Here is a 26,088-nt window from a genome sequence, read left to right as displayed (position 1 = left end):
GAAATAGCCCAGAAAATATCTTTCCCACAAAGAGTATGAAAATTTGTTGGCCTCTAAAGCTCAAGTACTGGTTAATCAATCAGATGAATGAAGTACTACTTTGATGAGTCAGACTCAATTAGGAGGAACTCACAAAAATCTAAGTAGGCCACACCTGTAACCTGTTTACTCAGAAGCATACAGGATAGGAAGGCTATCAGGATAGTTAGTATCAGGCCAGACAGGTCAGCACAACATGCAACCCAGGAGTCTCTGTATACTTCCCTCCTACCACCACGGGATAACTCAGGTACAAGGTGGCAATAACTCACCAAAGGGTGCAGAAGCCACACTGGCTTAGAAACCCCAAGCTCCAACAGTGAAACTACTATATATATATATATATATATATATATATATATATATATATATATATATGCTTAAGCGAGCAGCTGACCATTCTGTCTGTCTGGTAGCTATGACATGCACTGACCACCAGGGGGCAAATGCTCAATGCAGGAGCTACCAAGCTGCAGTGACTTGGCAGCTGTGGTTCGGTTGACACACCTGGAACCAGAGTGGAGGGAGCCCCGATTCCAGGGTGTGTCACCCGAGAGCTGCCCTCTCACAAGCCGGGACCCCTCGGGGAATGTCGGAGAGCCAGTTCTAGCCCAATCCCCACAGGCCAGGCTGAGGGACCCCACTGGTGCACAAATCCGTGCACCGGGTCTCTAGTCATCTCCAGGCATAGTTTCCAGGCGACCCAACCCAGTAAGGGACACGCTCAGTCATAAGAATGAAACAAACCTTCCCATCAGGTATTTACTCCCACTCAGATACAGTTCACAAGTTAAGGACCATATGCCAAGCCCCACTCTGGCTGGTAATATTGCTGACATTCTACCTTTATGCTTCAAATGAAACAGCTAAAAATTAACCAAGGTCACTTAACCTTAGAAGGAGAAAAGGTTTGATGAACCCTTTCTTCAAAACACACACGGGTCCTCATCCTACTCTGCCTCTAGGATGCCAGGGTCTTGGGCCTACAACTTAGGTTTCTATGGGACTGATTCATCTCCTATAAGCAATGACTGGATTATAACCTCTGATATCCTTTAAAGCAGGGGTCCTCAAACTTTTTAAACAGGGGGCCAGTTCACTGTCCCTCAGACCGTTGGAGGGCCGGGCTATAGTTTAAAAAAAAACTATGAACAAATTCCTATGCACACTGCACATATCTTATTTTGAAGTAAAAAAAAACAAAACGGGAACAAATACAATATTTGTATTTGCATGTGGCCCACAGGCCATAGTTTGAGGACCCCTGCTTTAAAGCCTTTAAAAATATAAAAACTAGGCTCACAAAAAAATAGGCACTCAAAGGAAAGAAAACATCTCCTGACTTCTGAGAAATAAGGCAACACTGACATAAAACCAAACTAACAAACTAAATGATCCTATCTAATAAAAGACAAAAAGGGTAGTTAACCATACCTACGCTACGCTTCCCATTGGCTAATCTGGGTGATATGCAAATTAAATGTCAACAAAGACGGCTGTTAACCGCCAACAAAGATGGCTGTTAATTTGCACACGTAGGCACAATGATGGGAGGCGAAAGGAGGACGGATGGACGCAAGAAGCCGCCTGCCACTGACGGTGATCGGAAATCCAGGTGGCAGGCAAGAGCCGGGTGGCAGGGCAAAGGCGGAGAAACTGGGCCACCTTTGCCCTGCGCGAACTCTGCAGCTGGGAGAGGGGCATGGGGCCGCTGGGAGCAGGGCGGGAACTTCCCGGGGTTTGTGTCAGGCAGCCGAGAGCGGAGTGCGAACAATGCATCCAGGAGAAGGGCACCTGGCCACTGGGAACAGGGCGGGAACTTCCCAGGCTGGGTGTCAGGCAGCTGGAGCCAGGCCAGAACTTCTGCCGCGTTGCCATGGCAATGCGGCAGAAGTTCCCGCCCCCTACCTGCTTGCTCATTCACTTACTCGCTCATTCATTCACTCACTCATTATTGACTGACTCACTCAGCAAACCCTCTCAGGTCCTTGGCACCAGGCCAGGCACTGAAGTTGAAGTAGGATAAGACAGAGCTATGTCCTCAAGATGTTAGTAATTCAGTAGGGTGAAGTAGGCACATGAGCAAGGCAGTTGTATGCACCGATGCAGTGTACTGGGTTCTGTGAAGGCTGTAACTAACACCGACTTTGTTATCTTGATAAAATGGGGCCTCGGGAGCCAGGCCGCCCAAGCCTGTAGGCTTGTGCCTATGCCAGGAGTGGCCAGGGTCTGGGAACATGACAGAGGGTGCAGGTCGGGCTGAGGGGTCTGGCCCCACCCCTCACGCCCCACCCCCGAGTGCACAAATTTTTGTGCACCGGGCTACTAGTATCTTGTAAGTAGCATAGAAAACCCATTGTGATGATCTGAAGGTTAAAGTTTTGTTTTGTTTTTTAAAGCAGTCTGGTTTACAAAAAAAATTGAGTAACAGAGGTTAAATATTCTTACCAGAAGTAATTAACTATTAAACTCTGCATTGCTTGTGCATTCAGTATCATTTAAAACTCACAACAAGCTTGTACAGTAGGTATTATTGCCTCTGTTTAAAAACAAGTTAATAAAGTCTCAAAGACATTCTAGACCAGGGGTGGACAAACTTTCTGACTCGAGGGCCACAATGGACCAGAGGGCCGGAACAAAAGCATGGATGGAGTGTTTGTGTGAACTAATATAAATTCAAAGTAAACATCATTACATAAAAGGGTACGGTCTTTTTTTTTTTTTTTTTAGTTTTATTCATTTCAAACGGGCCGGATCCAGCCAGCGGGCCATAGTTTGCCCACGGCTGCTCTAGACTCAAAGCAATAGCTGATAAAGGGCAGAAAAGTGGCCATTAGGTGCCAAATTCTTAACCACTCCCCTCTAGGTCTTCTGAGTGTCCCTTCAAAGACTTTGTTTCCAAAAGAGTTTTCTTATTTCAACATGATAAAGAATTTTTAAAGCAAGTATCACTTTACTTAGGAGAAAGAGATGTGTATCTATACTCTCTTTAGATTTGTATCTACATTCTCTTATTGCAAAGGTAAGATGGAGTCAGTATAGTAAGGATGATGGGCAACCCAGAGGCTAGTGTAAATCCACCAACCAATAAATACTACTTGCTACCCTCCCCCCCACCCCCGACCCCTTCAGCTTCCAAACACATTTGACCTAGAGTGCTTCATACAACTAATTAGTTCTTTAAGTGCTATGTAGATTTAATTGGTTTTTTTTAAAAAAAAAAAAAAAAACAACAAAAAAACTTAATACATTCAGAAATCAGGGACTTCACTGGATGGGAGTAAGGTTAAATTTATTTAATTTGCATCATAAGTATTCATAAGAGAGCCTGCAATTTTAGCAAGCATAATCCTCCTACCTTTGGAGGTTTATTAAAGTACTGGAAGGCACAAAAGCACCACAGCCATTGCTGGAGCAAATTTTGTGCTACTTGTGGCTTAATATTCACTACCCAAGTCAGTAGCCAGAAAGTCATCTTTCTTGGCTCTTCTCTCTCCTTTGTTGGCCATATCAACCACTAAATTTTGTCAATTCTTCTTTACAAATATCAATGTACACTGCCCCTTGAATCCCATCGACATTCCTCAATCCACTTCCCCGTAATTTTGATGAAGTCTAAAGCCCCAATTACTTGTAATAGCCATGCATCCCAAAATTGATGATCTGAAAATTCAGCTTTTTTCTTTTTCTTTTTTAAATTTTGAAGTGAAAGAGGATCACTGCTTAGTTATCGTTTATATAACAACTATTAGTTGCTTTCTTGCTTACATAATCCCAATTTTATTCAAGCAACAGCATGTCCAGATACTCACTTTCCCAGCCTTTCTTACAGCTAGAGGCAGCCCTAGGAAACAGACACTGGGGAGGAGGGGCCACTGCTCCTGGGAGGGGTCCTGAGAGTAGAGGGCAGTTGCAGCACTTCCTCCTGCAGAGGCTCCACCATGAGCTGCCATTTTCCACTGAGGCAAGAAGCCTGAAGAAGTCCTCACACTAAGGAAAATAGAGTAAACAATAGCAACTTCCTGCCTCTACACTGGTTTGTGTAAAATAGTGGTCTCCTGTAACTTGAAGCCATTTGGACATCCTTCTCCCTGTAGGGACTCAGAACAGGCCTCTCCAAGAGGTACAACTTTGCAATGTGGATTGTTTTGAGCTCAAGGCAATAAGACCCTGCGGCTCTTGAAAACATTTACCTCTCCCTTAAAGAATTTAAATTAGGGGCCTTAACCATATCTATATGACAGAGCAAACTAATAATTACTGAACATCTGCTCTTGTTATCTCTTGCAAAGACCTTCCTCCCCTCTCAAGCCCCAAGGAACCTTACCTCATTCCTTAGTCAGAATGCCTTACATACCTCAGTCTAACTCTGGCTTTGAACCTCTCTCATTCATTTTTTATGGGGTCTCTAACTTGTATGTGGGGTTCTCATGCATATATATGCACTATAATTTGGTTATTTTCTCTTGTTACTCTCTCTCACATAATTTTAATTATTAGACCACTGAAAGAACCTTGAGGAGAAGTTTCTTCCTCACCTATATTCCTATTTTTTCCCCCAAAGCATTTCAAACTTTAGTCTGTATAAACTTAGTTCATCTCCCGCCGAAACCGGTTTGACTCAGTGGATAGAGTGTCGGCCTGCGGACTGAAAGGTCCCGGGTTCGATTCCGGTCAAGGGCATGTACCTGGGTTGCGGGCATATCCCCAGTTGGAGATGTGCAGGAGGCAGCTGATCGATGTTTCTCTCTCATCGATGTTTCTAACTCTCTATCTCTCTCTCCCTTCCTCTCTGTAAAAAATCAATAAAATATATTAAAAAAAAAAAAAACTTAGTTCATCTCCCATTCCACAATGGCTCCTCTTCCTATATTCTCTACCTCTGTGTATGGCTCCATCCTCCCACTAACTCAGCTAAAAACAATGGCTCTTTCTCCTCTTTCATCATCTATAGCTAATCAATCGCCAAACACCATTACATTCCATCTCTAGTATGTTTTTAGTCCTCCAAACCCCCATACCTTTATGACTTTGGATATGCTTATATCCTCTAGCTAAAATTTAGATCATCTAAATCCTACTTAAGCTCTACCACCATTACAGATATTCATTTTATATGTTTGTCTCCCTTCAATAAAAAGTATGCATCTTGAAAGATTCCTTATTCATCTTTGTAATACTAGATGCCTAAAGCAAAGCATGGAAAACATAGTAAAATGAATTCCTCTCAAAAAAAGACCAGGGGTTAAAATAAAGACCTTATCCATACAGGTATTATAAAAACCGATGATGAAATTATTGGGTTCCTTTTCATTCCCTCATAAGATCAATTTTGGGGCAAATGCAAACTATATCTGATGCAAACCATACCTGAAATTCAGAAAACTAGAAGTATTCTTTGGTTCAAAAGATAAAGAAAAAGAACTATAACCAATTATTTAACAGCTTATCTCTGAAATTTTATATGACCCAAACATACTATCATAACTATTGCATCTAGGTAGAACACTTTAAAAGCATTTTAATGCACTGCTACTCTGCTACAAATGCAATTGCTGTTAAAGGTATTTCCTTCGTTTGCTCTTTTAGGGTGTGATTTGATTTTGATCCCTTTGATTCCCTTAGGCCAGTGTAGAGGAACTGGGAAGGAAGGCCAAGAACTGTGTAAAAAACAAGTAGAACAGCCTGTAGCTCACTGAGAAAGGAGCAAGAGACTTTTGCTATTTTCCTTCATTGTTCTACAGACAAAAAACTAAACAGACTACTCCTAAAAATCAGACAGCTTACAATAAGCAGGGACTCCTTTCATCATCAAATTTGATCCCAAGATCCCGGAAAGAAAGACAGACACATGTGCTCTACCGGCATTCTAATACTACAGGTTCATTGGTGGCTACTATGAAATTATATCCCTATATCATATCTCTTATAACTTTTCTTTCTTTCCCCTCTCCTAATAATGTGAACATTTCATGAATGTGTCCTTACTCTGCCCTAACCACACCAAATTCCCTCTTTTCCACATACATTTAATAATCCTATGCCAGTCCATTTCATGTGTAAACCTTACAAAATACAATTGCCAGAAACAAATGTCTGGTTCTTTACAATTCTTTCAATTATATTAGTGCAGCCCTTACTAATATTTACATTGCCTTCCATTCTCAGCTTCATCCATTTTTTACCAAAAACTACATAGAACTACTAAGAATACTGTCACTCCACCACTTAATGAGCATGAGACATTAGGCTGGTTATTCTAAACTTCTGTTTCTTCATCTGTAAAGTGAGGATTTTAACACTATCCACAGAGGGATGTTGTTATGACAACTAAATAAGTTAATACCTATCAAACATGCAATAGTACCTGAGATATAAAAAACCAATTTATGATAACCATTGTTATTTTACTGGATTGTGTGTGTGAGATGGAACACACTGAGCTGTCCTTTAATAGAACCACAGATTTACTGAATAAAGTGGTTAATATAACCAATCTAAATGTCTAGAATATTGTTTTCATGAATGTTTTTATTTTCTTAAAAAAATGCAACTTTGATTTTAAGAAGACTGCTATTAGCATTCTGAAAATAAGGTATCATTTCTGGATTAAATATAGGATGTACAATTAGAGGGGGGAAAAGGATTACTGGAGAGGGAAGCAAGAGCGGTTCAAGATTTTTGACCTTTAAGAAATAATACCAATTTTTAATCAACATCACAACCAATCTATATTGGGTATTAGATTAATCAAATGTCCATGTTTTAAAGAAATATCAGTCAAATATTACTATTATTATTATTCCCTCGCTTCCAAATATTAGCTGAGAAGCAATGAAACTAATGCCTAAAACAGCAATACTAAATTCCCAGGTAAGATTTACTTTTAAGTGATAGCAAATAATGGATAAATTTAATAAGGCTTCATTAAGCCTTCTCCATAATTATGTAGTATTTTAAAATAGTACCTTTATTTTGGTTTTGAATGTCATGTAGATTACTGAATATCTGTGCAGTCTGAAATTACTTTCCTCCTAGATAGAACATCAAAAAAATTTAAAACGTTGTTAAATAACTTGCAGTTTCCCATTCCTTTCAGAGAGTGTAAGCTCTCAGTTCTCCCTGATGTTTGCTACCCTGGACAATTTAATGAGCTCTATAAATTCTATTAATATTAACTTTCTCTGTTGTTATAATAAGTTGTTAACAGTTTGATTCAGTCTAACTTCGAATGCCACTAGTACAGTGACTAATTTTCTAATTTAAAAGCAAGTCAGCAAATTCCACTTGAAGCTTTAATAAATTCCACTTTATTTCCATGTCACTGATTGGAAAATATATAAAGTAAAACTGAAAATTTCATTCAAAGGGCAGAGAAGCAGTATTGAAGAGCAGAATGGGTTCAGTATAAGATGAATGTCAACCAAGAACCACTGAACTCTGACCCCATCAATTTGCCAATTTTCATAGGAATCTAGGGTCAATGGTTATACATCTTAACAGTACATAAATTTAACTATTTTTTATGTTTTTACTTTATCACTGTTCTTAGCCAGTAATTCAGAACATAGTTGTAGAGTGTTCAAGCCATGATTACTGTTAAGCCACATTCTAAGATACTGGTTCCATGCCAGGCCACATAGGTCTGTTCTTTCAAAATCACTGATGTCTTCAAATTCTAAAGTGTTCTTGAATATTTATTCACTCACTCATTCACAGCATATTTAAGATACATGGACTTTCACACTGTAAAAGGAGGGAAAATGGTCTAGTTATAACCACACTGTTACACATGCTAAAACTTCTGGAATTGCTTCAAGCTCCTAGTCCCAAAGAAACTGTCATAATGGAAAATGACTTGGCAGAAGCTGGTTCTCCTTGAAGTCCAACTCAGATATGTATTCCTAGACAGAGTTTAAAACTACAAGGACAGAGAGAATAGCAGACTTTCATTCAAAGTATATCTAGAATGACCCTACTAGCTAATTTGATCCACTAGTTATGAATCTCTCTCCCCTCCCCTCCCCTCCCCTCCCCTCCCCTCCCCTCCCCTCCCCTCCCCTTCTCTCTCTCTCTCTCTCTCTCTCTCTCTCTCTCTCTCCCTCCCTCCCTCCCTCCCTCCCTCCCTCTCTCTCTCTCTCTCTCTCCCTCTCTCTCTCTCTCTCTCATTTCTGCCCACAGTTCCTGGCACAGACTACTAAAACCCTTGTAGTTTCCTAACAATAAGAGCACTGGGAACACCTTTGTTCTAATATTCGGTCTTTGACGCTGATTTCTGACACAGCTCCTAAATTCCTTGGAATGTGCAGGTCATTTTTTCTAGTGAGGGGGCTCTTGGTGGGCTCCTAGGTAACTACTTTAGGGTGGGGCTGGTCATCAGAGACCAAGCCATGATTAGAAGCTTGGAATATTCCACTCCACCTCCCTCCAATCTCCTGGGAAGGGGAGAGGGACTGGTCACTGTGCTAAGAACTGACATGCCTTGTGATGAAGCCTCCTTTAAAATGTCAAAAGTATGAGGGGGTTCAGAGAGCTTCAGGATCACTGAATATATGGGAATACTGGGGCAGTGATGCCTCCAGTCAGGGCATGGAAGCATTGCACCCACCCTCACCCCACACCTTGCCCTACACATCTCTTCCATCTGGATGGTTATCTGCATCTTTTGTCATGTCTTTTACAGTAAATGGGTAAGTGGTTCCCTGAGTTCTGTGAGCCATTCTAGCCAATTATCAAACCTAAAGAGGGGATGATCACGAGAACCCTGATTTTATATATAGCCAGTCACTCAGAAGCAACAACCTGGGACTCGCAGGTGGCATTTGAAGTGAACCCTTGACTTGGGAGATCTGATGCTAACTCCAAGTAGATAGTATTAATACTGAACTGACTTCTTGGATACCCAGATGGTGTTGCAGAAAATAAAAAACTACCACACATTTGATGATAAGAGGTATTTTATGTAAAAAAAAACAAAACCACAGGTATGTTTTTTTTTGTTTTTTTTTGTTTTTTTACAATTCTTAATATTTCTCTTGCCCAATAAACCTCTTATTGTGTTCCCATGTTTTCTTTATGTCAGTCTACAAGAGAGATGGCGAACCTTTTGGGCTCGGCGTGTCAGCATTTTGAAAAACCCTAACTTAACTCTGGTGCTGTGTCACATATAGAAATTTTTTGATATTTGCAACCATAGTAAAACAAAGACTTATATTTTTGATATTTATTTTACATACTTAAGTGCCATTTAACAAAGAAAAATCAACCAAAAATTGAGTTCACATGTCACCTCTGACACGCGTGTCATAGGTTCGCCATCACTGGTCTACAACAATTTTCTCCCCCAAGTGATTATTCAAAGAACATGTATTTCCCTAAGATATTATCAAGGGCATTTTATTTAAGAGTTGAAGGAAGTCAATAAATTGTGTCTAAAGCTAATAGATCAAGAAAGACACAAATAAACATATAATGGTTACCCACCAAAAGAACCATTGTTGCAGCCCTAACCTGAGGGTGGGGCTAGTAAAGAAGACCCCTTTTTTTTCTTTCATTTTATTAAATGCATTCATTACTTCCACGGTAAAAAAAAAAAAGTGCTGAAATTTCTGATTTCCTAGGTCAGCCAGGACGTATAAACACACTTCTGTAATGAATAAAACAAATATTAACTACACATGCCTTTTACACACCCCCATCACTGGGTATCTTTGATAATCTAAAAAGATTTCATGTGAGTTTAGATAGGCATATTGTAAGTATGGAATTTTGCCACATAAGATTTAAAACTTAATCACTGGTATACATTTTTTAGCTCCTGCTAAAAGATGTTAAATGTCCTTTCTAATTAAGGCTAAAATGTTTATCCAAAGGCATGACTAGAGTCCTAGACAAAATTAAAATGTGACCTGTCATACCCTTTCATTGATCAAAGGAAAGCCCATAAACCAATGGGGAAGGAGAAAGAGAATAAGGAGAAAGACTTTAGGAAGACTTTGAAAGAATCTGTTTGTGAATTCATTTATTAGGCTTAATGGTGTGTTCTTCATTCATTTGATTACTGTGTATTAAGTATCTACTAATCATGGCAGGCATCATTTTAGATGCTAAGGGGCAGAGTATTAAAGAACAAATCCTTTAAGTTTAATTCTAGTAGGAGAGGACAAACAAAATGAGTACAGTAAGATATATGGCAACTGTCTTATCTCAATTTCTCAACCTAATTTTAATAAAACCAAGAGATACTTACATCTTAGTACCATAATCATTCAGATTCATTGACTGCATACACTCAGAAAAACCTGGTTAGTCAGGTTTTGAAATAAGAAACCACAGCAGTTCTATGGATCAAGAATACTCCTCCCTACCCCGTGAAGTTTGTTCCTAGAACCTGTTTCAACAACTTGTGATCAATATGGTCCTATCTCTCTTATTTCTCCAATGAACGGCTGGATTCATACTAATCAGGACTTCCACTGATTTTATTTATAGATAGGTAAATAGATATGAATGATTGGCAGAAGGAAGGTTTTAAACCCTCAGGCAGAGAAGATCTACAAAGAATAGTTACTCATGCACAGTCTTCTTTACTGCCACATGATAATGCTGCTGAAATTTGTTCTGGATAAATAATGGTCATTCATTGCACGGTGATATGCTGGTCTAGATCCTGACTACCAATTTTGTAGATTGTTCAGTTAATACTTCCCCAAGCATTTATTGTTCCTCCAAGATCAAAGGCCACACTTGCATGGCTGGGTCTGCAGAAGCTCCAGAACCAACTGACATTCAGAAACATTCATTCTAAAGAATTCTAAGGCCTATACATCAAATCATTGACCCATATTTCAACTTCACCCATTTCCTTTTCTTTCTTTTTTAATTTTTTAGTTACAGTTCATATTCAATATTACATTTGTTTCAGGAGTACAGCATAGTGGTCACTTACTCTTAACTTACAAAGTGATTGCCCTGGTAAGTCTAGTACCCACCTGGCATCATTACACATAGTTATTAAAATATTACTGACTATATACCCTATACTTTAGATCATGATTATTTTGTAACTGCCAATCTGTACTTCTTAAACCTTTCACCTTTTTCACCCAAACCACCCTCCCATCAGGCAACCATGAGCATGTTCTCTGTATCCACAACCTCACCCAAGTTCTCTTCAAGGTGCGTGCGGACACTGCCCTTTCCTACCACTAAGTTTTGATATTTCCTCTAAGTTTTAATATTTCTTACATCAAATTTCTGGGAGGAGAGGTATCTCTCTATAATAAAAAGTCCCTAGGCTGGCTCCCTCGGCAAACTACCCAAAATGCTTATTAAGACCCTACTGGTAGTGCTCAGAATTTATATCCTTAATTTTTCATTAGTTTCCAACATGCATCACTCCTTAACCTGTAATGCAATAGGTTTATTTCCAATGGTGCCTTCTTTAATTTAACATGCTTGTTCTAATGGCTTTCCCTTTCCTTCTCTTCCAGAGCCTATCCATTTTTCAAGATCCAGCTCAATTCCTTCGTTTCTTATCTCTGAAGAATGCTAATAATATACCAGTCATTTTATAATGCTTAGAAAATATAGTCCAGGCAGGTTAAATAACTTATCCAAAATCATACAACTAGCCAATGGGCAAAGGCTTGACTATAATCCTGACGACCTTCAAACTCAAACTCCAAGATGTATCTGTTCTTCCAACCTAACATTATTTCCCACACTAACCTGACCACGTCGCCTTCACACTTAAAATTTCCAATGGAGTCTGCACGCCTAGATATTTTCTCCAAAGTCAACCCATCCTTTGCATATCAGAACAAGTACAATCTTATCCATTCAAATTTTTTTGACAGTTCCAACGCATACTGATTTTCCTCTTTTCCGGATTTATTTTATTTTAATAAATATCACAGTATAGCATCTTTGTACTTTGCATGTATTATCTCAATCCCCTAAAACAACTTGAAAAGGCAGAAATATATTAGCCATATTCAATGAATGGTCCTAGATATTTAGTAATTTGCTTCCATTTATACAGTTATTCCCAGTAATTGTGCCACAGAGAGCTACATTTTAAAACTGTATAACCAAACTCTATGCTGTTTAAATACAGCACAATGTAATTTCTGTTCTCCTTAACACGCACGCGCACTTACACACGGAAAACTAGGAAGTGAGAAGGGCTAAGCAATTATTTTCTTCCTTAACATAATTTGAATCTGTCCTGAGGAAGCAAATGCAAACTGGGAAACTTTCTTTAAAACTGACAATGTGAATGTAATAAAACACAAAGGAAGGCTGACTGTGCCAGAATATTCAGTGCATGAATTAAGTCCCAAATTAGGGCAAAACAATTGTTAGCAATGTCATTAGGAGAACTGGCAAAAATATGAATATGAGATATATTAAGTAATAGTGTTGTATCAATGTTAAATATCCCTAAAATTGATCACTGCGCTGAGGTTATGTAAGAGTGTGACCTTGTTCTTAACAGATACAAACATTTAGAAGTAAAGATCATAATGTGTACATTTATTTTCCTCAAATGGCTTAGCTAAAGTAAAGATGAAATAAAAATAATAAGAGATTAATATGAATGTAAAAGCAAATGTGCAAAAATGTCAAAATTGGTAAATCTATGTAAAAGGTATGAGAGTGTTCAAATTTACAAACTGAAAAAAAGTACTGTTAAAGAGTAATGGATAGACATATAGATCAGAGATTGCTAAATATTTTCTGTAAAGGTCCAGGCAGTAAATCAGTAAATATTTTAGGCTTTGAGGGGCATACAATCCCTGTCACAACTACTCAATGTTCATTATTGCCACTGTAGCACAAAAACAGATGACAGACAATAATATAAACAAATGGGCGAGGTATGCTACAATAAAACTTTATTTATAAAAAGCAGACCTTCATTTGCTGGCCCATGATCCAGATGGAAAAGACTGGTCATGTGTTGATAACTGTTGGTTGCTAAGCAATGGGAACATAAGGTATTTATATTATTCTTTTACATACTATGAACTTTTTCATAGTAAAGTTTAAACATAAAACCTTTCGCTGGGAAATCTTCCTGTATGTTACTCTTCCTTCCCTTCCAGACTAACACCTCCAGAAAAAAAGCCCCAATTTGACTTTACACATCTTTCTTCTTTCAATTATTAACCTCTCTTCCAAATAATGTACAAATTTTTGAACCAATTAAATCCATTTAGATTGCATACTACATGTATTAACTATCTCGTGAAATTCTAAAGTCCCTGAGGAAAAGGGTCTTATCTGGTTATTTACATAAATTTGGTGGCCTAACAGGATGATGTAGCAACTTTCACCATTGGCTCTGAACTGAAGTCTGCTTTGGGCACATGGGGAATGAAACTTTCACAGCTCCACTGAGCCTTTCTATTGTGAGGTGTCGGGAAGGAAAGACTGCTGTTTTTAGTAGAGTTACCTTTACGTCTGACACACCTTTGAAGTTTTATCTTAACTAAAGGAGTAAAATCCATGGAAGTTGCAACTAATTTAAGAGCCAATGATTACTGGAAACCTAGAATGAGATAGGGCTTGAAGGCATTACAATACAAAAACAACCCTCAACCACAATCCCACAGATGAAGAAATAAGGTAACCCCAGAATTCCAATTAATCCATATGAAGTCAAAACCGTGAAGTGCATTAAAAAACTATAGTAGCATTAATGTAAAAAGTTTTATTGTATTAGAAGATATACTTATAACTACAGTATATGTGTACATGTTGACAGATTCACCAAAATTCTGCTTCTGAGCACTACTATCAAATTCAGTTATGCCATACTATGGTGTCTACTAAGTCAAGTACATTCTACTAGGTACTGTAAGGTATAGAAGAATTTAAATATTTCTTCCTACTCTAAAGTAGGATCTATAAAGACATGCAACTGCTATACAAGACAAATGTGAACACTATAAGCTATGTCAATGCATCCAGCTAGGAATGCAGATAAGACTATCCCTCCAGGATGAGGAAGCACAAGAGGGGAGATGACAGAACCTGAATAGCTTGTCCTCTGAAAAACACAAAGTACTGACCCAAAGCCCTTACTTATTATCATGAGATCTGCCTCTAACATAGATGTCCAATTTGGCTCTATACATTCTAATTTGAACTCTTGTGTACTTAAAGACAAGATCTCTGACCTGAAATGTTAGAACCTAAAATACAGCACTTTCACCGACAGTGAAGCCACGTTATTGGAAATTCAATTGTGCTGGGCTAGCTTTCCTATAGCTATTACAGTCAAGTTTGAGAAAAAGCAGAGCTCTTGGATCAATGGCTTCAGGCTGACAGAGCTAAATTAGGCAGTTGCAAAGAACAACAGGTTCTTTAAATAGTGGTAATAGCTGCAAATCAAAGCACAGATCATACATATGTGCAGAAAGGACTGATGGGTCAGATTTCAGTCTTTTCACTTATTCACAAATACCAAATAATTAGCATCAACAATGTCTTCATCTTCCAACTCCAATAGCATTTATGTACAATACAGCTAATTCTAGTTGAATGAATCCCTCTCTAAATGTAATAGGGCTGTTAAACATTACAAGCCAAGTCAGCCATAGGAAAACATCCTGCTCTGCAGTATTTCCCCACATTCTATCCTGTACTGCACACATGTCTTATATTTATCGAGAAGAGAAATTAAATATTTTACTAACTTCTGGTAGTACCATGGATAGAGACCTGTGAACAGTAGCAAATTTTACTGTTGGAAGGTGGTCCATTCAAAAACAGGCAAAGGAGCCCTGGCTGGTGTGGCTCAGTTGTTTGAGCATCAACCATGCACCCAAAGGTTACTGACTCGATTCCCATTCAGGGCACATGCCTGGGTTTCAGGTTCTATCCTTGGTCAATCGACTTTTTCTTACATTAATGTTTTTCTCTCTCCCTCTCCCGTCCTCTCTCTAAAATCAATAAAAACCTATTTTAAAAAATAAACAGCCAAAGAGAAAGAGAACTTTGATCATAAACTTTAATACAACTTTTTTTGTTTGTTAATCCTCACCTGAGGACACTTTCTCCACTGACTTCCACAGAGAGTAGAAGAAGGGAGGGAAAGGTAGGGAGGGAGGGAGGGATAGAGAGAGGTTGGGGGGGGGGGGGGGCGTGTGGAGAAACAGATTTGAGACACATCTGTTTAGCTGCCTCCTGCACGCTCCCTGAGCCAGGGCCAGGGACCGAACTTGCAAACCAGGCACATGCCCTTAACCAGGAATCGAACAAAGCTCTAACCAGTGAGCACACCAGCCAGAGCAATACTTTTTTAATGTATAGTAACTTCAAGGGAATATTCATATTCAATAAAAAGTTTTTTACCTTCTTAAGCATAAAAAAATACATTTAAAAATCTTACATTTAAGCCTTAAAAAGTTACAATTATATAAAGACAACTTCATTTTTATCAATTTGCACCCACTGTCATTGAGGCAAGCCCACAGTAACATCACAGAAATAAAGCTTTTGTTTGAAATCAATTGTTCCCAACCAAGATCCAGGCTACACTTAAAATTAAGATTTTTGGGATAATCTTTAAAAAAAGGAAAAGCCCCTAAAATTGAGCAAAGAAGATCACTGTTTATAACCTGGAATGGGCTAAACTCTAAAGTTTTTCTCTATTTTAGAAATCATCCCAAAAAACTCACTTCAAAGAAATAAAGGCATCAAATTATTTCATGTTCCCATTCTATTTGAGCAATATAATCTCAGACTCTTAGCACCTAAAGATCTTCAAATTATTCTGTCTAATGGCTAGGAATTTAAATTCATTTGCCTCAATCAGCTTATGTAACAATCAGGCTTCTTCCAAGCCTTAAAACATATAGTTAAAATACATACACCGATCATCATAGAAGTATAAATACTAACTACTACTGTCCTTTAGGTAATATGATCTCTTAGTGAACTATATACAAAGTAAAAGCATAATTCCTTGAATCAAGAAAGGCAACTTTCAGATTTTTCTGAAAGGATAAAAATGAAATTCCATTTACATTATTACAAATTATATTTTCCTGCAAGTTATGCAAGCATTCTTCAATCCACAAGCTACAAATCACAACCAAGCACAAATGTGATGTTAGACTAATACTTTAATTTTTAGTTCTCATCAAGAACTAAACTCTTACTGCAGTGCCTCATTCCTACTGTTGATTATTTTCCAACAAGGTTAGAAAAGCCAAAAAGAAAAGATCTAGCTCAAGCAATGGGACCCATTTTTAGGTTAATGCATAATAATGTCAGCTAATCAAAAAACTGGAGTACTTCTATCATTTAATCCTTCAAGACAATAACCTCCTATTTTTACTCAACTTCTGCTACTTGACAGGTCTGGAAAAGAATGTACCCTGAAAACTCTTCACAAACATGACAGCAAATTAGAAAAGGAAAATGGAAACCCTTCACCAACCTTTGTTTTATGCAGAAATCCATTCTGTAATTTTAATGACAAAATGACTCAACCTCTGCTTGAGCTCCTGCAATGATGAGTACTTCCTGCAAAGGGGACCATTTTCCTAAATTATTAGATAGCCCTAATTGTTTCAAAGTTCTCGCTTCTCTAGGATTCAAATGTAACTTCTACTTAGGGCCTCTAGAGCCCCACAGAACAAGGTTATCTCTGCCCCAAATGAAAACTGCTAAGTACTGGAAGGACTTTCTCGCAGTCTCTCATTCCCAAGTGTTCTATTTCCTATTTTTAAAATTTGTGACGTAACAATTACAAACCTGCTCTAGTTTGTGTCCTAAAAATATACGGCTCCTGAGATGGAACACAGTGTTTTATTCATAGCATTTATTTTTCAATACTTAGTAAATGTATTCTTATTTTAGAGAATGGGGTGGGAGTAGTCAGTGAAACTCAAAATCTCTTCAACCGCTAACAAGATCTAGAAAGTACAGATAAAAATTCAAAAAATCTCTCACTATAACAAATGGGTGCTGGGACAACTGGATATCCACATACAACAGAATGACGTTAGAACCCTAGTTTATTCCATACAAAAAAATTAATTCAAAATGGATCAAAGACCTAAGTGACTTTGGATTAAGCAATGGTTTCTTAGATATTATATCTAAAGCAATTGCACCAAGAAACTATATAATAAATTGCTATTATCAAAATGTAAAACCTTTCACTTCAAAAGACACCAAGAAAGTAAAAAGGCAACCCACAGAATAGAAAAAAATTTTTGCGAAACATATAAGAAGAGGCTTGTATCTAGAATACATAAAGAAATATTACAACTCAATAGTAGAAAGGCAAATAACGCAAATTTTAAATGGGGAATGTATATGAATAGGTAATCCACAAAAGATATAGAAATGGTCAATAAGCATATGAAAATACATTCAACATCATTAGTCATCATGGAAATGCTAATCAAAACCACAACATACCACTTTACTCCCATAAAAATAGCTATCAACAGAAAGACAAGAATGGTTGTACAGGATGTGAAGAAACTGGATCCCCTATAACGTCGTCGGCAAACTGTGGCTCGCAAGCCACATGCAGCTCTTTGGCCCCTTGAGTGTGGCTCTTCCACAAAATACCACGTGCGGGCACGCATACAATGCGATTGAAACTTCGTGGCCCATGCGCAGAAGTAGGTTTTCGGCCTGGGCGAGTCTATCTTGAAGAAGTACTGTTGATATTTGGCTCTGTTGACTAATGAGTTTGCCGACCACTGCCCTATAATCTGCTTGTGGAATGTAAAATGCAGCCACCTTGGAAAAGTCTGACAGCTCCTTAATAATTAGAATTGCACTAGAAGCAATGAATTATAATAATTTCAAAAAATATTTACTGTAAAAACTGACTAGTGTCATTAAAAGATTTCATAAAATAAAAAAACTACATCAGAACCTGTTTCCTTTCTATGCATATACTACAGGCCCAGTGCATGAAAATTCATGCACTGGATGGGGGAGGTGGGTCCTTCAGTTTGGCCTGCCCCCATCACAGTCCAGGAGCCCTCAGGGTTGGGAGGCGATCCAGTGATCAGGGGAAGGCAACGCCCCATCACACCTCTGCTGCTGCCACTGCCATCAGCGCAAGCCTCAGCCGGCCCTGGTTACCTGAGCCTCGGGCAGACCTAGGTGGCTGGCCAGCCACCATCTGAGGCTTGCCTGTGCCTCAAACCAGCCCTGGGCGGCTGAGGGCGGGTCCGGCCGCACCATGCGCCTACCGCCCTCTGACCCCCCAGCTGGGCTGAAAGGACTGTGGGACTCCAACAGGGCTGAGGGGACTGGGTGCCGCCATCTTTGTGACGGTGTGAAGGTCAATTTGCATATTCCCTCTTTATTAGATTAGATTACCAGTCACTACAATAACCTATTTTTAAATTCTAAGTGGCAATAAAGCAGTCAGTATACTTGTACCAACGAGATGTGCTAGCTATTTTCTTTATAGTATCACTATTTTTATAAATAAAATAGCTCACTAAATTCAACTTCTAGATTTTTAAATTTTCAGGTAAGAAAATTACCATACAAGCTGACAAAGTTTTTACTGTCAAATTCTAAGTTGAAGAGCACTGATTTTTAATCAGTTATAAATGACTAATCATTAACAGCTTACAGAGAAAGACCATGTAAAAAAAAAATAACTTCTATCAAAGCTGATAAATACCGTAATAGAAGACTATGAATGCCTGTGACTATGAAAAAAATGTTAAAGCACAGACTGCTAGGTTCCATCCCTAGACTTTATGATTCAACTGCTAGGTTTAGGGTAGGACCAAGGATTTGCATGTCTAACAAGTTACCTGGAGATGTTGATGCTGCCAGGGACTACACTTTTGAGAACTACTATACTATTCAATCCTGAATCATGTAACAGTATTTTTTTAAACAAAAATTGGTAATATTAATGATCCAACAATCACTTGTCAAACATCATTTACCAAACATGATTATGTAGTAAAATTAAGACACATCAGAAAAGCATTTTTATCTTCACAACTTAACCAATGGTGTTTGCTCCAATTGGTACATGCTCCTATTAACACTCCCATGAGGCACCCTTCAAGCCCTTGATCAGCTGTACTGCATCCATGAAGTCTTCTTTGATTCCCCCAGCTGGAAATAACTGCTTACTCCTTTGAAGCTGAGTCCTCACTTGTGCCACCCATAAGACAATGATGGCCGGATTGTATTATTTGTTTAGCTACTTATATTTCAGACTTATTTCACTATTAAACTAAAAAGTTTCAGTTGGCAACAGCTAGACATTTTCAAATCCTTCAGAGTTTTTTAGCTCAGGCCCTCCAAAAGTACTAAATAAAAATGCTTTTCAGTAAACAATAATTAGAGTCAATATCTTTTATTTCATCACTGAAAAAAAGGAAGGCACAGTAGGTCAAGCTTTTACAGAGAAATGAAGTCAAAACCAAATCTTTTAAAAAGGACTATGCATAATATTAAATTATACTATTTAACAATTTAGGTATAGGTTCAGAAATAACCTGAATTTGCAGGTTCAAAACCTAGCTTCAACAATAACTTACAATATAACCCTTCACTTGGTCAATTAACCTGCTCTGCCCAAAAAAATGCATTCACAATCCCAAATCAGGCTATTTGTTTTAAAGATCAATGTCATAAACAGATCACAATCAGTGTTGGGACCTGCTGACCAAGGATTATTTCCATAATGTTATTATTTATATTAGAAATATCTGTTATAACATAAACATGCTATCACGTGACCAATACAAAAAGGCTCAAGTTGTATATAGTTCCCACCAATTCCCTTGAAAGAATTACCCTTTTGTGGTATTTCCAACATTACAGAACATAGCAGAGAATTCAACAACATTTTTTAAAAGTTTGAAATTACCTGAAATTTCCATATCATGAACTATAATCGTCTGTGATATTTCTACAGAACTCCATTATATCCATCTTTCATCTTCCTGCCTACCCTTAATCGACTGTGAGGAAAAAAGGGGGGGAGGGGGAGACCTAATGTTATTTATACCCCAATACCCAAATACCTAAAATGTATCAGGTGCTCAAGAAATACACAAAGCCATTTTTGCATTTCATGATCGTACACACTCTTCTTCCTATAGTTCATGAGACTACTAGTATCTACATTTGGCAATTTAGGGAAGAAATTAGATCCATAGCAGCTCAAGAACTCAAGTCTTAAATACAAGAAAAACATCCCATATTTGGAGTTCTATAAACCTATTGTGGAGTCCAAGATCCGAAAAGAAAGTGAAGGGATTCCTTTCTGAAATCATTTTAATTTAAGAAGTCTGGGTGTGTTTTAATTTTTTTTCTTTGTTTGTTTAAACATATATAGCCAGTCCTAATTATTTTGAACAGTAGTGTGGAACACAAAAATGAGCATGTGAGATGAAGCCAAGCAAAGTGACCTTAATCAGTGGGAATTGTTCCATCACATTTACAATTGTTACATTTAAAAACTGTTAAAAATTTACAAGGAAAAAATATATATAGTAAAATATATTTAACTCATTGTGAAAAGCTTTATTTCCTTGTAAATAACTTATTCATTGGTTTCAACAGCACTTATCTCCTCTCATGTACAACTTATCATACGGAGTATCTTTACATATCCTATCTAATAAAAGAGAACCATGGTAATTAGCGTACGACCGCTACCCTTCCCATTGGCTAATCAGGGCAATATGCAAATTAACTGCCAGCCAAGATGGCGGCTGGCAGCCAGGCAGCTGGAAGCAAACATGAGGCTTGCTTGCTTCAGTGACAAAGGAAACCAACGTTCCCCGCCTGCCTTGCCGGCCTCTGAGCTTGCACTTTGAAACATTGTAACAAATATAGGAGCTAAACAAAACCCCAGAAACCTGCTTTCAGCCAGCTGGGATCTCAGAGCTGGAGTTGATACAGTGTTTCGATTATAGAACACAAACAAACCAGATATCTGCTTTCAGCAGCAGAGGCCTCAGAGCTGGAGCCAGAGCTAAAGCTGGCCCAGAATAAAAAAAAAAAAAAGAAAAAAAGGAGCGGTTGGGAGCTTCAGTCACCCACCAGCCGAAAACAGCCCTCAGCCCCTCACCCAGACTGGCCAGGCACCCCAGTGGGGACCCCCACTCTGAAGGGTGTGTGACCAGCTGCAAACAGCCATCATCCCCTTACCCAGGCTGGCCAGGCACCCCAGTGGGGACCCCCACCCTGATCCAGGTCACCCTTCAGGGCAAACCAGCTGGCCCACCCCCATGCACGAGGCCTCTATCCTATATAGTAAAAGGGTAATATGCCTCCCTGCACCGGGATCAGCAGAGCCGCGAGGCCTCCCAGCACTGGGATTAGCAGAGTAGAGAGGCCTCCCGGCACCGGGATCAGCGTGACAGGGGGCAGCGCCCAAACCCCCTGATCGCCCTGTGGCTCTGTGTGTGACAGGGGGCGGAGCCACAACCTCCCTATCGGCCCTGCTCTGTTCGTGACAGGGGAAGGCGCCCCAACCCCCTGATCAGCCCTGCTCTGTGCCTGATAGGGGGGAGCTCCCCAACCCCCTGATCGCCCTGCGGCTGTGTGTGTGACAGGGTGCGGCGCCCCAACCCCCCCCCCCACACACACAGGCCCTGCTCTGTGTGTGACGGGGTAGAGCCATAACCTCCCCATCGGGCCTGCTCTGAGTGTGACAGTGGCAGCGCCCCAACCCCCTGATCGGCCCTGCTCTGTGGGTGATAGAGGGCGGTGCCCCAACCACCCCCGCCACGGGCCCTGCTCTGTGTGTGATGGAGTAGAGCCATAACCTCCCCATCGCCCCTGCCCTGAGTGTGACAGTGGCGGCGCCCCAACCCCCTGATCAGCCCTGCTCTGTGGGTGATAGAGGGTGGCACCCCAACCCCCTGATCCGCCCTACTCTGTGTGTGACAGGGGGCGGTGCCCCAACTCCCCTATCGGCCCTACTCTGTGAGTGACAGGGGGGACACCTCCTCAACCCCCTGATTGGCCCTGCTCTGTGAGTGACAGGGGGGAGCTCCCCAACCCCCTGATCGGCCCTGCTCTGGGAGTGACAGGAGGGAGCTCCCCAACCCCCTGATCGAACCTGCTCTGTGCGTGACAGGGTACGGAGCCCCAACCCCCCTGATGGCCCTGCTCTGTGCATGACAGGGGGTGGCACCGCAACCTCCCCATCGACCCTGCCTTGAGTGTGACAGGGGGCGGTGCCCCAACACCCCAATCGGCCCTACCCTGAGCGTGACTGAGGGTGGCATCGCAACCTCCCAATCCGCCCTGCTCTGTGCATGACAGGGGGCGGCGCCCCAACTCCCCAATAGGCCCTGCTCTGAGCCCAACCAGGGGCTGCACCTAGGGATTGGGCCTGCCCTCTGCCACCCGGGAGCAGGCCTAAGCCAGCAGGTCGTTATCTCCCGAGGGGTCCCAGACTGTGAGAGGGCACAGGCCGGGCTGAGGACCCCCCCCCCCACCCGAGTGCACAAATTTTTGTGCACCGGGCCTCTAGTGTGTATGTATGTGTGTATATATATATATTTGATTTTTTTTTACAGAGAGGAAGGGAGAGGGCTAGAGTCAGAATCATCAATGAGAGAGAAACATCGATCAGCTGCCTCCTGCACACCCCCCGACTGGGGATGTGCCCGCAACCAAGGTACATACCCTTGACTGGAATTGAACACAGGACCCTTTAGTCCACAGGCGGACGCTCTATCCACTGAGCCAAACCGGTCAGGGCCAGAGTATCTTTTATATTTTATACATCTTCAGGAATTGTCATACTCCTTTCTAAGTTGGAACTTAGAACATTTTATCCGTTGCACTTTCAATGTCAGAAAATATCTCTGTGCAAGTTCCATTAGTGTGAAGTTCTCTGTCAGGGTCACTTCCTCTGGGACATCATCCTTTTCATCACACCACTTTCCTCATTTGTCTATAAAGTTTGCCTTCATTAAGTTCCTCTGAGTGCATATCTAGAGTCTCTTGAACAGCGAGTGTGGGAACATTCTATTCTTCTAGAACTCCATTTACGTTTTATTCAAATTTCACTTTCAGAGTTATCACTTTTCATTTCTTTATTGCACTTTCATTTTTACTGACATTAAGGTGTGGTTTAATAAAAGTTATGTAATGTTCAGGAGACAGCCAACCTATTGAAAAAACAAGTAAGTAATATAATGAGGGGGAAATGTAATGGCCATAAAATTAATTATTTTATATAATTTTTAAATCTTCTGCAGGAACCACCATATGCAAAATCAGAAGGCATGAGTAACTATAAAAAAATAGTTACAACTCATTTCCCAGCTAAAGAATTCACTCTCTTTATATACAAAAAGATCCATAAGAAAATGATTCTCCATTCATGGATACAAGAAATACATACAGAGCTTACAGAAAATAAAAATTTTAAAGTCAAACATGAAAAGATGCTCATAAAAAGTTAAAGCTTGAAATGTGAAAAGATTCTCTCCTCATAAGAGAAATGCAAATTATGATTTCACTGAGAACTTTTGATGCAACCTGGATGAATTTTGGGTATAACACTGAGCAAAAGAATCCATATATAAGGACACATACTATATGACTTAAACCAAGTATAAAAAAATGAATTGATATAAATCAGGACAGGGGATGGTTACACAGGTGTTCCCATTTGTGAAATTTATCAAGGTATATTTTTGTGCCATTTAATGTATTATGTATTTTATATAATGAAACACAAATCATTAAAAAAAATACAAGGCAGCGTTTTTTCATCTACCAGTTCGGTGACAATAGAAACTGTTGTAATAATTTGTAGTGTTAGACTGCTGGTAGGTGTGTCCATTACTACAAACTCCATGGAGACAATCAGGTAGTAAAAGTTAAAAATGTGCATATCCTTTTACACTAAAATCCCACTGTAGGGAATTTATCCTTCAAAATGTTTGCATACATGCAAATTAACTTATATACAAAGTTATTCCCTTATTCACTACAGCATTAGCAAAGGACATTAAACAACCTACTGTCCATCAACAGTGGCCTGGTTATATTGATATATTTTTCAGTCAAAAAGAAAGAGAATGAAGAAATCCTTCAGGAAATGATAAGAGCATGATCATCAGGATATACTTTTAGAATAAAAAGCAGAGGGGGGTGGGAAGCAAAACAGTATGTATAATATATACCTTTTCTTAAGTTGAAAGAAAACATTATTTATTTGTTTAAATATGGTAGCATGCGCCCTGCCCAGCTTGGCTCAGTGGATAGAGCGTCAGCCTGCGGCTTGAAGGGTCCCAGGTTCAATTCCGGCCAAGGGCACATGCCTGGGTTGCAGGCTTGATCCCCAGTGGGGAGCGTGCAGGAGGCAGCCAATCAATGATTCTCTCTCATCATTGATGTTTCTATCTCTCTCGCCTCCCTTCCTCTCTGAAATCAATAAAGAAATATATTTTTTAAAAAATAAAAAAATAAAATAAATATGGTAGCATAATTTCTTGGAGGATAATACTGGTTGCTGCAAGGAAGAGACTAAGTGGTTAGGGGGCAGATGTCATTTTCAATGCATATACATTTTTAATCTTCTGCAGGACTATGAGCCATAGAAAAGGTTCAGAGGTTCAAAATGATTACATTAAAAATAAGTACCTGAAAGGAAAGCAAAATAGAGGTCCATAAAGAAATAATGAGAGCCTAGATTAAAATAATTGCTAACAACTCCTCAAAGAAGGACTATCTAGAAATGTTTTAAAAAGAAAAGGCTACAATACTTAGGATTTAGATGTACTGTGAAGTCAGTTAAATTACCGAGACTTACTGTGAGGTCACTGACACAACAGCAAAAGGAAACTACATTTCAGAGAATATAATGATAATCGACTTAGCAAATCAGGGGCATCCATTTCAAGATATCTATTTGACCATATGACATGATTCCAAATAAAAGAACTCAGATAGTTCTAAATACTTAAGTAAAAAAGGAAATAGAGACAAATGAACAAGACAGAGTCCCCCACCCCCGAGAGTTATGGTTAATGATGGATCAGCAAGCTGTGAGAGGCATAACTTTTAATGTTCTTCTTATCTATATTCCTACCCTGTGTTGAAAGGTTATGTTAGTGAGCATTCACTATCAGGTTCTTACCATCTTCTACTTCTACTATGTGGTACAGTGAGAAGAAGTCTGGTTTTCGAGCCCTGGTGATATAGGTACAAATCTACTCTGCCAAGTAATTACTAAAAAAAACCTGTATGTAATACTTACCTTTTGAGTCTCAGATTATATTTCTTCAAAGGATACACTAATTGAAATAAAGAACTATTTACAGGGAATCAAAAGTAGAGTAAATGAAGCCAAGAGTCAAATCAGTAATCCTATATAATAAAAGCCTAATATGCTAAGTGTCCGGTCAGGTGTTCAACCAATCAAAGTGTAATATGCTAATGATATGCTAAGGCCACTCAACTGCTCGCTATGACGTGCACTGACCACCAGGAGAAGATGCTCCGACCAGAAGTTTAGCTTGCTGCTAGGGCCCGGCTGATTGAGACTGAGTGAGACGGGCTGGATATGTCCTGGAGCCCTCCTGTAATCCCTCCCTGACTGACCAACCTCCCGTGTCTCTCCCTGGCCCTGATCGTGACCCGGTGGGGTCCCTTGGTCTGGCCTGGCCTGTGCCCTCTTGCAATTGGGACCCCTCAGGGGATGTCAGAGAGTCAGTTTCAGCCTGATCCCACAGGCCAGGCCAAGGGACCCTACTGGTGCACAAATTTGTGCACCGGGCCTCTAGTTTAGAATATAAGGAAGCAAAGAACACCCAACCAGAACAGGAGGGGAAAAAGGATTCCAAAAAATAAAGATGGTATAAGGAGACTCTGGGACAACTTCAAACGTACCAACATATACATCATGGGGGTGCCACGAGAAGAAAGCAAGAAATTGAAACCTATTTGAAAAAATGACAGAAAATTCCCCTAACCTAGTGAAGGAAATAGACAAGTCTAGGAAGCAGAGTCCCAAACAAGATGAAACCAAAGAGGCCCACATCAAGATACATCATAATT

General features: G+C 39.7%; 1 protein-coding gene across 6 annotated transcripts in view; it reads right to left on the bottom strand.

Annotated features, from left to right (window-relative positions):
- The window catches only part of TBL1XR1 (TBL1X receptor 1), a 171,063-nt gene that overhangs the window by 93,774 nt on the left and 51,201 nt on the right, over positions 1-26,088 (bottom strand). The window contains exon 1 of one of the 6 annotated variants that reach the window (XM_036349724.1): positions 7,008-7,062. The exons of 4 other annotated variants lie outside the window; for them this stretch is intronic. The gene's annotated coding sequence lies outside the window, so the exon portion shown is untranslated. Of the gene's footprint in view, positions 1-7,007; positions 7,063-26,088 lie in introns of those variants that run through there. One more of the 6 variants, XM_036349726.1, reaches the window with a different exon arrangement.

The sequence above is a fragment of the Myotis myotis genome, unplaced genomic scaffold (assembly GCF_014108235.1).
Source record: "Myotis myotis isolate mMyoMyo1 unplaced genomic scaffold, mMyoMyo1.p scaffold_m19_p_2, whole genome shotgun sequence".
Taxonomy (NCBI): Eukaryota; Metazoa; Chordata; class Mammalia; order Chiroptera; family Vespertilionidae; genus Myotis; species Myotis myotis.
This window is presented reverse-complemented; position numbering and strand designations above follow the sequence as displayed.